Raw genomic sequence first — 14,358 nt, 5'->3', positions numbered from 1 at the left:
GCAACTGCAGCCCCATTCCAGGTCAAGAGGAGAACCTTTTCTGGGAATTCATATCCTCTGCTGACATTATTAATCGGGCTGACATCAGGCTGTGCACATGACAGGAAGGCAGAGACAGCAAAGAGCTTTTATTCAGAGAAAAAAAAGAAAGGAGAAGGAATGATTTCCTCAAGGAGCTTTCATAAATTATGCCCGCAGACTTGCTAAGTCTCCAGCATGGTGTGAAAGCCTCATTCGGTTAACTCCTGCTGCAAATGCCCCCACAACTGCAACTATACCTCCTACATTCAGATTTGCCAAGGCCTTCCAGGATCCTGTGAGCTGTCACAGCTGGTCAGATTGCTCTGGACTTTGCCAACATCTGTGCCTGGTAGCTTGGAGTCAGAAAATGGGAGAGAAGCAGCCAGGTCCCTGGACAGAACACTGTTTTATTTGGAAAACGCGTTCCCCAGCTGCAACACTTCATTGCAGGCCTTCCTCATGCTGTGAACGCAGACAGCCACTCTCCATCATGGGACTTGGGGTGAGCCTTCCTCCTTCGTGCAGCATTTTAACTCCGAGATAAACAGGGTTGAGAAGTCTTTGTTCTCCGAGAGCCAAATTTTTGACCCATAGGTGCAAGATGATTTTCATGGGGAATGGCACAGAGGGATTGAGAAAAGTATGCAGCCCAGAGTGGGCAAAGGGCAAGTGGAGGTGGAGGTTGCTGGTTGCTATTCATGGTGAAGTTTGTGAAAAGGAGTATTAGGGTTCCCTGTCTGAGCTGGGATCCAGAGGGCATATTAGGACACAGAAATGTGAGCGTCTACAAATAAGTATAACGTCTAGATACTCCTTCCGTTACACTTGTATTAGGCATCCAGAGGTTCATTCCGTTGCCCACACGCAGTTAGCTACTGGCCTGTGAGCTGGCATATGTCATCTCTCACGAAGTCCAGCCATCACTCCAGAAAAGCTTTCCTACAGGTCCTGTGACATATCTATCTAGTTCTAGGGTAGCTGAACTTGATTCAGATGTCTCAGCTACCCTAGAGCATTTCAAAAGGCAGCAGATGCTTCTGCTGTAGGAAAATGAACTGAATCCACTCTGCTGGTCAGGTAAACATCTCCCTAGGCTTCACTGGCTGTATCTCCATTGGCTGTCTTGAGAGCTTAGACACCTTAAGTAAGATTTGCCTAAAAACATGCATCTGGTGTTGTCTGAAGTGACATGTGAGACATGTGCACAGTGGTGGCAATATGACACAGGACTTGTAGGGGCCTTGTGCTGTTATGGACCAAAGTATTAAGTAAATCTCTAGACTCTACTGGCTGTATGGGCTAGATCTTCACTGAGGATGATAGAAGTTTTAACAGCTGGCTTGCATGTAGAAATCTATGGTAGGGTCCCTCTGCTTGAACAGAGGCACTGGGGCTCCTTTCACTGGCCAAAGCATAGATATTTGGAGCCATTTGGGACACCCAACGTATCTGAGATATCTGCATAAAGCTGTCAGAGTGGGCATGAAATTCAGATAGATAGTATCAGTCTCAAATCTACTAAGTAATTCAATTTATTTCTTACACTTTACAGACTTCAAAATCCATCTATAGAGGAGAACAAGCACTATAAGTGTTCTTTATAGTCAAATTGTAAAGTAACTGAATTCTCAATCCTTGTTTTCCAGGGAAATGCTAAAGGTAGAGGGATTGAATATAGACTTGGAACTTTTAAGGCCCTGTGATTAAAAATAATGAGAATCGGTTTTTATCAAGATATGTCTGAGGTGATTACCTGTCTCCCAGGGCAACCATGTTTTTTTGTTTCTGACCTCAGAATGGAGGCAGCCAAAAAGTGACTCAAACCTACCACTTGGAACCATCATCAAGGTTTGGAGTGCGGCTTATACCAGATAGAAGTGGAAACATCTATACTGAATCCAAGCTGCAACAGAAAGCTTGCATGCAAGCATAGCTATCAGACCCATGGGATCCCTTCTCGAAGATCATCCAGTACTGGACTGCCCAAGGAAGGAGTCTTTTATTGCGGAGTTTGGCATAATTTCCCCCCCGTCTCCCTGTAGGAGGAATATGTTTTCTTAGTCTCCAGAGCTAAAGGTGTGCTTGTGCTCCCTGAAATGTATGAGGCAGCTGGAGACTTCTATGGAACACTGGCCAATTGTCTTTTATGACTCAGTATTACTGCCACACAGTTCACATTGCTTCGCGTTTCCGAGATGGGCCCTTTGCTTTCACACACGCACGCAAACACACACACACACACACACTGTAACAGAGATGATCTGTGCTAGGAAATGTTTCTACCGCAAACGGTGCCAGTGACCTTCCTGGGCTGACTATCTGTCACGTGTTTATCAGTCTGTGGCTAGATTAACATTTGCATATTTCATGGACTACTCACTGCCTCCGGCTCAGCTCCCCGGTCTCCAGCTTTGCTTGATTAACTGGATGATCTGTCTTACTCATGAACATACTGTGAGAAAGTGAGAGCATGAGTGTGAGGAAATGAGATGCAGGAGACGGAGGCAAGAACACCACGTTTATAAAATCGCATGCCCATGACATTTAAACCTGAGGAGGTGACAAGTTCTGTCACTTGTAAGCAAGTGCATCATGAAGTGATACAGCTTAGGGGGAGAAAGAGGTGTGGGGAGGGGAGGGAGCCTTGTCCTCCAATTAGGAGGTAAAAAATGGAGTATGAAATTCTACAGGATCTCTATATATAGGCAAAATGCTTTCAGTTTCTCTGCAAGTGAGAGAGAACAGCAACAGCTTATTCAGGTATAGGTATTAGTCCTTGTCCTTCCCCTTTCATTCCTTCTCCTCTGAAAGTTAAAGAGAGATTGGTTAGAGTGGGGAAAAGGAATATGAATTCTGAGACGACAAGCTGATGTCATGTTGGGAAGCTTAAAGACACGAGAAAGAAAACCTAAAAGGAAAAGAGAGACTTTTTTCCAAGACATTCCAACATAGTCCTTTCTTCTGCTCCCATTTAGCATCTGCCTTTTACTGCTGAAGTGCAGAACGGGGTCAATTGCTGAGGAAGACTAAAAGAAAAAGGAATATGTTTAGGTTTCCTTCCACAATCTTGCACCCTCACAGCCTGAGGGAAATGAGTCCCTTGACTCTACCTGGGAAGGACTTTATGATTGGAAAATACCAGTTTGTGGAGAATAAACTACATAAATACACCTAAACATTCACTAAAATGTGCAGTGTAATGTATGCTGCCTGTATGCAGCATTAGTTCGAAAACCAAAAAAAGGTCTACACTTCAGCTGGAGTAAGTTGGACAGTGATGTGGACTTCCAGTTTGTGCCAGTTGAGTAGCTGAACTTCTCATTTTAGTATTTCTATTGCTTTACCATTTTTCGTTTTGTTTTCAGTGTAACTAGGTGGTAACAGTTTTTACCAGTTCTCTTTCCTTGCTTTTAAAGACAACCGCTTATCTATCCATGTTTTCCTCTTTTGCAGCCTGGGTTCTCAAAGGATTAATTTTAATCAACTCATAGCATTAAATATTGTGTCAGCCGCTCATAGCTCGAAAGTTAGTTACTATATTTGAAATAAGCATACAGTAATTTCCAGGACAGCTGCTCCAAATCTTTGAAGGTTAATACAGTTGATGTGAAATTGCAGTTTTTTGGGGGGAAATATTAATGCTACTGAAATAGTTTAACGATACACTGGATATAACACACAAAGACAAAGGTAACAGATGAATCTCATTTAAGGTATTTAAGCTCTCAGTATAGCCAATGGAGAAACAATCAGTGGAGCCTTGGAAGATGTTTACCTGACCAACTAAGTGGGCTCAATTCATTTTCCTGTAGCAGAAGCGTTTATTGCCTTTTCAAATGCTTGAGTGTAGCTGAGACATCTGAATTAAGTATATATGACATTTCAAGCCAGTTTTCCGAAACTTAAATATTTTAGAATTTTTTAAACATTACTGTTAGTTAAAGGCCATGGACTGTGACAGTGTAACCCCTCATAATTGTTGTGATTTCATTGTTTTTTCCTTTCTCTCGGTTAGGTAGGGTCACTGTATAGATTATACCTCTGATGATACTAGGCTGTCGACCTAGTGATTGGTCTTCATGCTATATCAGAAGACACTCAAATTCTGTAAAGACTGCTTCATGGAAAAATTAGCAGAGGTGAGGAGTCCAACCTGTAAGGGAGAGATCTGCCTACAAGCAGTAGCTCCTAGGTGATGCTGATCACTAGGGACGGTCTTATCTTTATGCTAAATTAACTCAGAATCAAGAATTCTCCAGGTCTGAAACACATTTTTTCTCCCTAGAACTTCTCATTCTGCAAGAAACTCGAAGTCTTTGGTGTTGACTTAATTCATCACGAAAGCATATTTTGAAATATTAGAATTTCCTACGGGATGGACATTTTTTATTTGTTTAGCAACATGGTTACTCCTTTTTTGGTCATCTGTTTTATGAGATTTTAGGCTTTGCTTTTTTCCAGAATTATCCGGAACAGATCAGAAGTTCCATGCAATCACGTAACTCCAAGATATAAGTCTGTAAAAGAGATAGCAAATATTTTAAGATTTGTAATAAGATTTCCAGATTTGGCAATACAGACAATGTCATAATTTCCTAGTGGCTCACTTTTAACCTTTTCTTTTCGTCACAACAAATGTTACTGCATTCTTTCATGTCTGGTTTTTGCAGAATAATCTGAATATTTCAGTTTTGTGGACGTAATTGATTAATTTGGCTAAATTATTTCAGCTTGGGGGCTGACTCATCCTCTGTCTCCTGAAATGCCTATTTCTTGAAGTTTAGTCTGTTGTGGAATAGCAGACTGGATTCCTGTTTAGCAAGCTTTCTTCATTAAAGATTCCTGGGCAAAACAAATCTCATACTCCTAATAAGCATGGAACGTAATCCATATAACCCTTATATAGTTCTTTAAATTAGATCGGTGTTTTAGTAGGGATAGTGTTTCAGTAATAACTTAAGGACCTCAGCTAAGAATGGGACTTTATTGCATTAAAAAAAAAACCCAAAAAATAAAAACACAAAAGCGAAATACATATACTGTGCTCCTGATTCGTTTCACCTAATTCATCCCTCTAAAGGCTAGGGGGTATGTTAAATCTAGTCTGAACCAATGACTTATGGATAAAGGTAGAAACATCCAAAGGGTAATAGTTCATATTCTAAAATAGGTGTTTGAGGGACCTGGGATGAATCACTTAATATGATAAAATTAGGTAAGACAACGCATCTCTCGTGTCGAATCTCAGTAACACAGTAACATTCTCAGTAATCTCAATTTTTACCTGCAAGAAGGGTGAAGAAGGGAATGAATTTTCTCAGATTTCTGAAATAAGCCTTTGTCACCTGGAAAGAGAATAGTAGTTCCTGAGTCCCAAAGCTGTACAATTTAGGATTCATATATGTGTACAGTGATTTGAAAGGGTCAGTCACATCACTGTTCTTTTTTTTAAGAAAGAAGGCTTGAATCTCTAACAGGTAGGATTTATCCCACTTAAGTTTAAATATCTGTAGCACAGAAGAACAAGCTTCAGACTTGTGTCATTGTATAATTCTTCTATAAACAGTATAGAAATCTAAGTATTTTTTAGGGTGTGATTTAACTGGTGCTTTGTAGATCACAGAATCACAGAATGGTTGAGGTTGGAAGGGACCTCTGAAGATCATCTAATCCCTAGACGTTTAGTTTCAAATGACTTGAATTGTACCCTTGACTCCAGTGACTCTGCTGTTTGAGGAGAGGCCATACGACATCTCCCTCAGATGTAGATAACGATGCTGCAGAGGTTTACATTCAGCGGAGGGCTGAAAGATGAATGCCTGCAGGGATGCCAATTTTTCATGTAATTCCAACATTTGAAAAATATCTTTTGCCTCCAGACAGAAACGTCTATAATTCCTATAAAATAAGATTATTTTTGAAAATACTGGTATATTTAAGTATTTTTTCTATTTTTGAAAGCTCTTCATCTTCCATTGTTTGAGCTTTTCACCTAAATGTAGTCCATTCTGTTCCGTTCTATTCCATTCTGCAAAAAAAGTGTTTCTGTGAAACACCTACTCTTGATCAAAGCGACATTTTTCAACTGAAAAGTATTCTTGTTTGATCAGTTTTAGAAATTGCTTACTTTTTGATCCAAAATTTTCTTAGCATCCTATCCTCAGCTGGTTCAACATATCCCAAAACAGGGTCTCAGTTTACCTGGCCCTCCTCTTTCTTTAGCCAAATTGCTTCAATAATGAATTTAACTGTGTAAGGCACAATAGATTACTGTTCTGCTTACCACTAAAAAATTAAACCACTGATACAGGAGGAGGTTAAACAGTTTAAAGCTATGGGGAAGAGCCAAGTAAGAAATACCATGCTAGAGAAAAAGCTGAAATTTCGGAGCCTGAAAAGTTGTCTTTTCTTTCGATGAATTAATTTTCATTACTTCGTTCATTCATTGTCCTTCATGAGTTGCCTTCCAGGGGAGCTTATCTTTCTCTACCGATTAGAGGTAGATCCTGGCCAGGGTCCTACACAAATAAGTAAGTTGTAGATAGGTAAATCTCCCACTTCCTGTATCTAGACCTCCACGTGTGGTCTTTCAGTATTAATGCAGGGATGAACAACTAATATCGTGGCTGACTTTTTGCTGTGTGAAAGCGGTACAGTGCCTTTACTCTAAATTATCGTATATCCTCCTTTCATCTGTGAATTAGTCTCACTCACTTATTTTTCAGCTTTTTTGGAGTCATTAGGTAGGCTTGGCACGAGGCAAACTCTTTTTACATGATTTTTGGTTATGAGTTTTCCCAGAGAATTTTAACCGAAGCTGCTGAGTCTGCACCACAGTGAATTAATAAGATGCCAGGTCATCCATAGTGCATCTTCTCCAAAGTTTTTTGATCATTGGAATTATCTTTTCCGAGGAGGAAGCTCTTTCATTTCCTTGTAAATATTTTAGTGTCAAGTATTCAAGTGAAAATAGTGGCAATAAAGGGAAGCTGGATTTGAAAATCATGATCTAACATGAGAAACACAGTGTGATGAGAAACTATCAACACTGATTAATGCGTATTTATGATCAGGGTTTGCATGAATTATTGCTGAACAAAAGCTCTGGTAAGCAGATCATTTGCATGGATGGAAAAGGCCCAAGAATGTCATAGGCCGATGTATCATTTTTATGACTTTGTGGAGGACCTTTTTACAGAGCTTTACCGCAACTTAGACCATTCATTGTACAGCATCTCTTCCACCTTGCAAATTTTTTTGCAGATCAAGCATGTGAATATGGAACTGGCTACACACACGAAAGTACAAGACAAACAAAGAGACTGCTGAAGTTCAGCATCTCATTCCAACTGTATAAAGGAAATGGATTGCCTTCACATTTCAAAGAAAAAATAGGAGTGTATCATTTGCATGTTTTTCCTGTGATTGTGAAGGAATTGATATTCTTCTTAAGTATTCAGGAACTGGAGCATGATTACTGAAAAATCCACACTGGAGATGCTTCAAATTCCTTATAATTTTACAATTATAATTTTTTTCCTCAAGAAAGATCAGACCAAAAAAAAATTAAAAAATCCGTCTTTTGATGAATTGCTTTTCACAACTTCTATCATTTTCAAAGAAAAAAAGATTTTAAAATAATTGAACCTCTTTTTTTTTTTTTTTTTTTTTTTTTTTTTACATTTACAACTGAAACTGTTTTAATTTCAGGTTCCGAAATTATTAGCCAGTAGAGTACATAGAAGGAACGAGCTGTTTACGTAGTTGGCTCTAATTCCATCTTTTGGTAGGTATTAGCGCAGCATCCGTTTTATTAGTGAAAGTTTCTTTTGCAGATCCCTAGGGATTAAGCAATACATCATTTTACCGTCACTGTGGCATTAGCCTGAAAGAGAAATCTTTGTGTAGAGATTATGAAGCCTGAACCAAAATGTGATGCGATCTGTGTACACTAATGATGGACTTGAAAGTCAGGACCCTTCAGTCTTAATATCTTGATTCTGCTACTAATTCACAATGGAGGTGGGAGCATTTTTCTGCACCCTAGGTGCACTCTGGATCCAGTTCTCATTTGTTGTCAAGCAAGGGCATGAGTTTAAAATGAAGCCACTCATCCTGTCTTATCAAAATATATAACATAAGTGAAGCTGTCTAAGATGGAGATGTCAAAGGTAGATGGCCCACGAATGCGGCTACATTAACCTTAGACTGTAGAGGTAGCCTAGATAACTAAAGTATAATTTACACCTGACTTTTAGATGGCTATAGTTGATCAGATGACTCTAACCTTTATACCCAAGTCCTCCGAGTTATATAGTGTCTGAATGAGAATTAAACTGGCAGTCAGGCACTTAAAGATCTAAAATATCTTAAAGGATTTATCCCTTTCCTTCTGTGTATCTAAAGGGAGAAACTTTATCTGACTCCCTTCACCTTCAACATAACTTGGAAATTTCAGGACAAAATCTTTTTTAATGCAATTTCCAGGACCATTGGGTCACGACTTTCTCAAAAACACTGTCATAAAATTCTTCAGTCTCATATGAAGCCAAGGTCTGGACAAGGGATAGAAAGGAGAAAGAAAAAAAAAAAAAATGGACGCAGAAAAATAAAACATAAATTTCCAAAGAATTTCCAGAATCAATATTTTCAGTTACACTTAGAGATTTTTGTTACTGGCTTTTTTCTTTTTTTAGTTCAAACTCATTTTCCCATCATTAGTTAGAGATTGCTACTGATGGAAACGTAGGCTAAAATTCCCCTTAAAGCTCTCCTCCTTTAATAACCTGCATTAAATCATGGAGTTGTTAAAAATGCCTGTGGGCACCATACACTAAAGTCCTCCTGATTTTCAATAGAAACAGGGGAATAAGGTCTTTTTGTCTGATCACCTTTTACATGCCAATTTAGACGTGATGCTTGCTGCGGCTTCTGAATTCAGGAAAGCAACTAGTGGCTCAAAACCACAGACTCTAGTCGCTTGTAACTTCAACTGAGAAAGGTATTTGTGATGTGTGCGTTCGGCAGACCACTTACCACACCTGTTTAACGTAGGGATTGTGATTGGTTAAGTAGGAATCATCTTTTCCAAACTCAGGTGGAGAGGTCATTCTGAGTGAGCCAAATGAGTCTTTTTTTATTTTTTTCAATTTAATGGAGGTAAAAAAAACACTTCGTCAGCTCTTGGGAAGCTCATTTTTCTGGGGAAACAAACAAACAAACAGACAAAGAAAAATCTTCCCAAAGGGAACAAAAGACCATTTGAAACGTGGAAGAGCATCTTATGGAAGAGCGGCCAGGACAGAAAGTAAACATGCAGCTACATTCCTGCCCACCTTTTGGGGAAAAACTAGGAACATTGCCAAAGAGGTTATTCATTGGCTTTAAAAGAAGTGGGCAAAGTACCGCAGTGCTTTAACATGCTCTGACTTGTTTGATCTGAGGTGATCTTAGTGCACCTATCACGGCAATAACTTCCCTCAAAAGAAGCTAGCAGAAAAAAAGTCATAACAACCACGTAGAGGGGAGATAATTCTTTGGGGGAAAAAAAAAACAAAAAAACCTTTTGACCTGTTGTAAAATGTCATACATTTTATGACTTTTTCAAACAACTTCTCAGCTGTTTAAGATTGCTCTCTGGCTACCCACACGTCTCGTCCCCTAAATGACGGTGGCAGAGGTGGCAGCAGGGCAGAAGGTGAAGAGAGGAGAGCTCCTATTTGGAGAAGACCTGCAACCTGATTTCCTGCCAGGATGCTTTGGTTTGGGTCCAGCTGTTTGAATACTACGCTTTTGTTCCCAAGGAAGACATGTGAAACGCTGAAAGCAGCTAAAATGCTGAGTGAGCTTTGTTCTGCTTATCATTTATACCGCACCTTTTATCATAATTAAGCTATGTAGTGATACACTGGCAGAGGGAACTTTTACATTGCGGCAAATTTAGGGCTCCCAAGGACTTTGAGGTTTTTTTTTTTTTTATTATTTCCTAGCACTTGCTAACGCTCATGGCAGAGTAAAGACCACAAGGTGTCTTAGGCATACCAAAAACTGATGCTCTGGTAGTAGAGATGTACCTAGAGGGGACAAGACAGAAAGATGTGACCTTTTTCTTGAAAAATCACCAACTCCTAGCCTAAGTGCTGGCTAGCGTTCCTTTTAGGTGGGCATCAGGCATTTTACACAATTTCCCTTCTACTGCAGAAGACCAGTTAGCCAGTCCACTGTAGGAGGAGTTCTTCAGGGCAGTGGCAGTAGCTATGACACCTCCTTGAAGTGTATAAGGTATCTGGTAACTCACGTACCTGTTTCTTTGGGCTGTCTGCAGATTCAGACAGCCTTCTGCTTGTAGCATGAGGCACCTAGGTAATGCCTTCAAGCTCCTTTTTCTCAACCTTGAGGGCTAGTGACTTACAGAAAATAGATATAATTTCATTAACCCAGGCGGCAGGCCTAAGCCAATATTTCCTATGCTTTAATTTGGTCCTAGTGAAAACAAGCAAACAAACAAGCACAACCCCCTCAAAATACAACAAACAGTTCAAAAGTAGAGCTCTCCTTAAATGCGCAAGCTATAATGCCACAGCTAAAAGAAAATACTTTTTTTTACTTTCATCAGCTCTCTCACTTATCTCAAGATAAGAAATTCTGCCCACTCCTGCGACCTATGTATCAAGTGCCATATTGCTCTATCTGAGTATCCGAGCACCACCAATCTTCTGTAAGCTCACCTTCTTAATATATCCTACGGTAAAACTGTGACGCTGGCCTAATTTCACAAACAAGGCGATCAAACACAGGAGGCAAAATGACAAACCTAAGGTCATCTAAGAAGTTTGGGAAAAACGCAGAGAGTAGCACCCAGAGCTACCCATATCTTCCTCAGAAATGGTCCCTGGACCATGCTTTTACTGAAAATCAAATCAAATGCAGTTCTTTTGCTGTGTACACGGGATGTTAGTTTGTGCTCCCAGATTTTCAGGGAAGCGCTCATCACCCGAAATACATTGGTCATAACTCTAGTCAATGATATAACACTGATTTCTCCCAGTTACAGTTATGGACTGTTTTATTCTGTCACGTGTTTTATTGTCTCGCTCTTACCTGGTTCAGGGGATACTGTCATTCTCTTTACAGGTCAGCCTGAAACAATGTAGAGCTTTAGTTAGTCTCAAGTCACAACTTTATTTAATTATTATTACTCAGATACTATATCTTGGATTTAGAAAGTCTGGCCAGGGATTTCAAAGGAAAAAGATCTTTAAAGGTCAATGTTCATACTGTGCTCCTGGATAGTAAACATTTATTGAAGGCATATGAGTACATTCAGTACCTAAAAGAGATGGTCTACCTGATTTAGATATCAGTGTTACTTTTCTGGAATGACAGTATAGGGGGTAAGTGGTCAAAGGCTTGTAAACAGTCTTCTGAAAGGCAGATAAAGAAACAGGAAACAGGAAATTCAAACACCTGGTCAACAGAAGGCTGCTTCTTGCTCCACATCTTTGCAAGAAGACCACACCGTTTAATGCCATAGCTAGCAGTGTGAACGGGAGGCTATAGCCCCTGGGGAACTTAAGCACACACGTGTATGGCACTGGGCTGAGATTATTTACCTGCTTCCACGTAACTCTGAGCTTCAACAGTCTGTTATGACTATGTCAGGAACACAGCACAGATCCTCTTTGCCCAGGCTATGACCATCCTACTGCCGGGGAATAGGCCTGGGCAATGTCCTGGGGTCATCCACGCTGTTAAATAGTTTGTGAAATTCGTTCTTATTAGAAATTCTGGACACGGTTCAAGAGGTAGCATGGGCCAGTGATCATCCTCAGCGGACAACGTGGATGCAGTGACCCTCTCTGGGGAGTAAGGGAGGTTTGTTGTTCAGATGGGAGCTGACCCATACCGGCTGGCTTCAAGGTAGGAAAAGGTAATCGTTTCATTTTACCTGGTAATAGAGAAGTTACTTCGGGGGCCACTCCTACCAGTTTGGTAAGAAGAATTCCACCTAAAGTATTTGGGGTGGTTTTGCTATAATGGCTAGTTTATCCTAGGGCTCCAGAAGCTGCACAGGCCACTGGGCTTTAATACGCTGCTGGAACCTATATTCTACTGGTCGTGTTGTCCAGAAGCTTCTGGTGTTAGGCTGACTTTCAGCTGCGTTTTATGGAAATGATTGTTTACTTTGCCAATGTTATTCACCTAAGTATTATTGTTTTATGACACTTTGTCGTAAAGGGATTACATGGAAAAGACTAGATAGGGAAAGGATGGAATCAAGTGCTCCGTCAATTTAATCTTCACAGCTCTTATCTCAGACGTCTTCTGAGACATTCTTATCTCTCCTTCCCTTAGTAACCTGGCATAACCTATCAAAACATGACAAGAGTAGAAAGGGCATTGGAATAAAACTCTTCTAAAGTGAAACTTTTCTTTCACACTCCTGGAAAACCTGATTGCTGTTTGCCTCTACAAGTCATGAATTTGGTCCTAGAACGTCTTCAACCAGACACGCTTTGCCCTGCATCGTTAACAGCGCACCACCATTCAAGATCTGTAGAACTGGGATCTTAATTTAGCTAGATCTTTGGTTTTATAGCTGTATGGGTGGATAGACACATACGTACAAAAACCCATACCTTACATATGCATAGATAAAAAGATAATATTAGGATCATGGTTAATATGTGAGAGGTAGCAAAAATATATATCATGGTCATGAAAACTGTCATGGACATTGGCTGAGTCTCTGTCTCACTGCTTTCATGATAGGCTCTATCCTTATTGCACTTGCTGCAGCAACACAGGCAAGCTGACGCTAAACTGGCTGGCCTGGCTCTTGAGACAAGGCTTGCAGCAGCGGTGTGGTGGCAAAGCTGCTTAAAATCTGGACTCAAAAAGCAGATCAGTCACACCTAGACGATGCTGTGAGCAAGCCATTTAAAAGATGGTTTAATTACAGCTATGTCCTATTGCCAAATTTTGTACCTGTGTGAACTGTGCACTTTTAGAAAACAATAAATATGTCACTGTGACCTAAGAAAAAGTCACTGAAATTGAGATATTTAAACTTAAAGAAGCAAAAATCCCAAACTTAATTTCCAGGAAACAATATATAACAATCAAAAAAAAAGTTAGGCAAAAATAGTCAGCTCTAATCTCAGGATTCTTGGAAAGTTTAGTTAATTCATGCTTAATTAATTCATGTCAAGAGCCCTTAGTCCTTTAGCAGGACTAGACTTCAAAACCCCACGTATTTATTCAAATTATTCCATAGCCTCTGGAAAAAACTTAGTTTTCCCAATCAACTGCATGTGAAGCGAAACTCTTACATGCTTTGCTACCTTTAGTAAGAATAAAAAAAGATTTTTCTTCTTCTCCTGTAGTACAACATCTGGCCACAATTAGTTTGGGATCTCACATTTTTTGGGTAGACGTCAGCAATAATTTGTATTCCTCCCTCCTCCTCCTCCTTTTATATGCAATATGTGGGACATGCTTCCACAGGGAGCTAAACCAGAATGTAAGACGGTCATTCTTGTCTGCGTCATTTCTTTCCAAAATGTATTGCTCTCAGGACAACCTGATGGCTCACGTACCAAAGTCCATTTTTTCCTCCTATGTCATTTCCAGCATTTGTCACCACCTCATACTTTAAGCTTTAAGCACTGTCCAGGGAGTTGCATAACTCCTGTGCAAAATTCAGATACAAATCAATGCATAACTTAGGCATTAAAAAGAAGCCAAATTATCCTCTGCTAGAACGCAGTCAGCTAAATCTTTCTTTCTTTTTTTTTTTTTTTTTTTGCTATTTGCATTGGGTCGATGAAGAAAACGTTAATTTTTCATTTTGATGGCCTTTTAACATGAATTCCTTGTAAGCACATAACCTGCTGTATGATTGAATACACAGAAAAACAAAACCACCAAACAGGCTTAATATGAAAAACAGTGCTAAATTTTAGGCCTGAAGTGGAGATTTTTTTCTTCTATTACCAGAATGTTTTTTTTTTTTTTATTTTACTCCAGCTCACAGCCATGGATTTGCACAGTAAGCAGGTAGCTCATGCTCTTGCTCCGTGCAACAGCTAATTCTTCAGCAAAATGTAAGCACTAGAGCTTCGACAGTGGAGGACAGTGCTCGCCCCGTGCTGTCAGAGCAGCACACGAAACGCGTTGCACCCTGTGCGCTGGGTGTGGTGGCGAGTGCAACGAATCACTGACGACAGACCAAGCACAGACTGAAGTGACTGGGCTGCTCTGATTGGGAAGGGAAGGGGTCATATAGTGGGGCTCAGGAGAGCTCCTCACTCTCTGTAGGATAAGCTCATTCCGGCT

This window comes from Struthio camelus, chromosome 2 (assembly GCF_040807025.1).
Source record: "Struthio camelus isolate bStrCam1 chromosome 2, bStrCam1.hap1, whole genome shotgun sequence".
In the NCBI taxonomy this organism is placed as follows: Eukaryota; Metazoa; Chordata; class Aves; order Struthioniformes; family Struthionidae; genus Struthio; species Struthio camelus.
Note: the sequence above shows the minus strand (reverse complement) of the source record.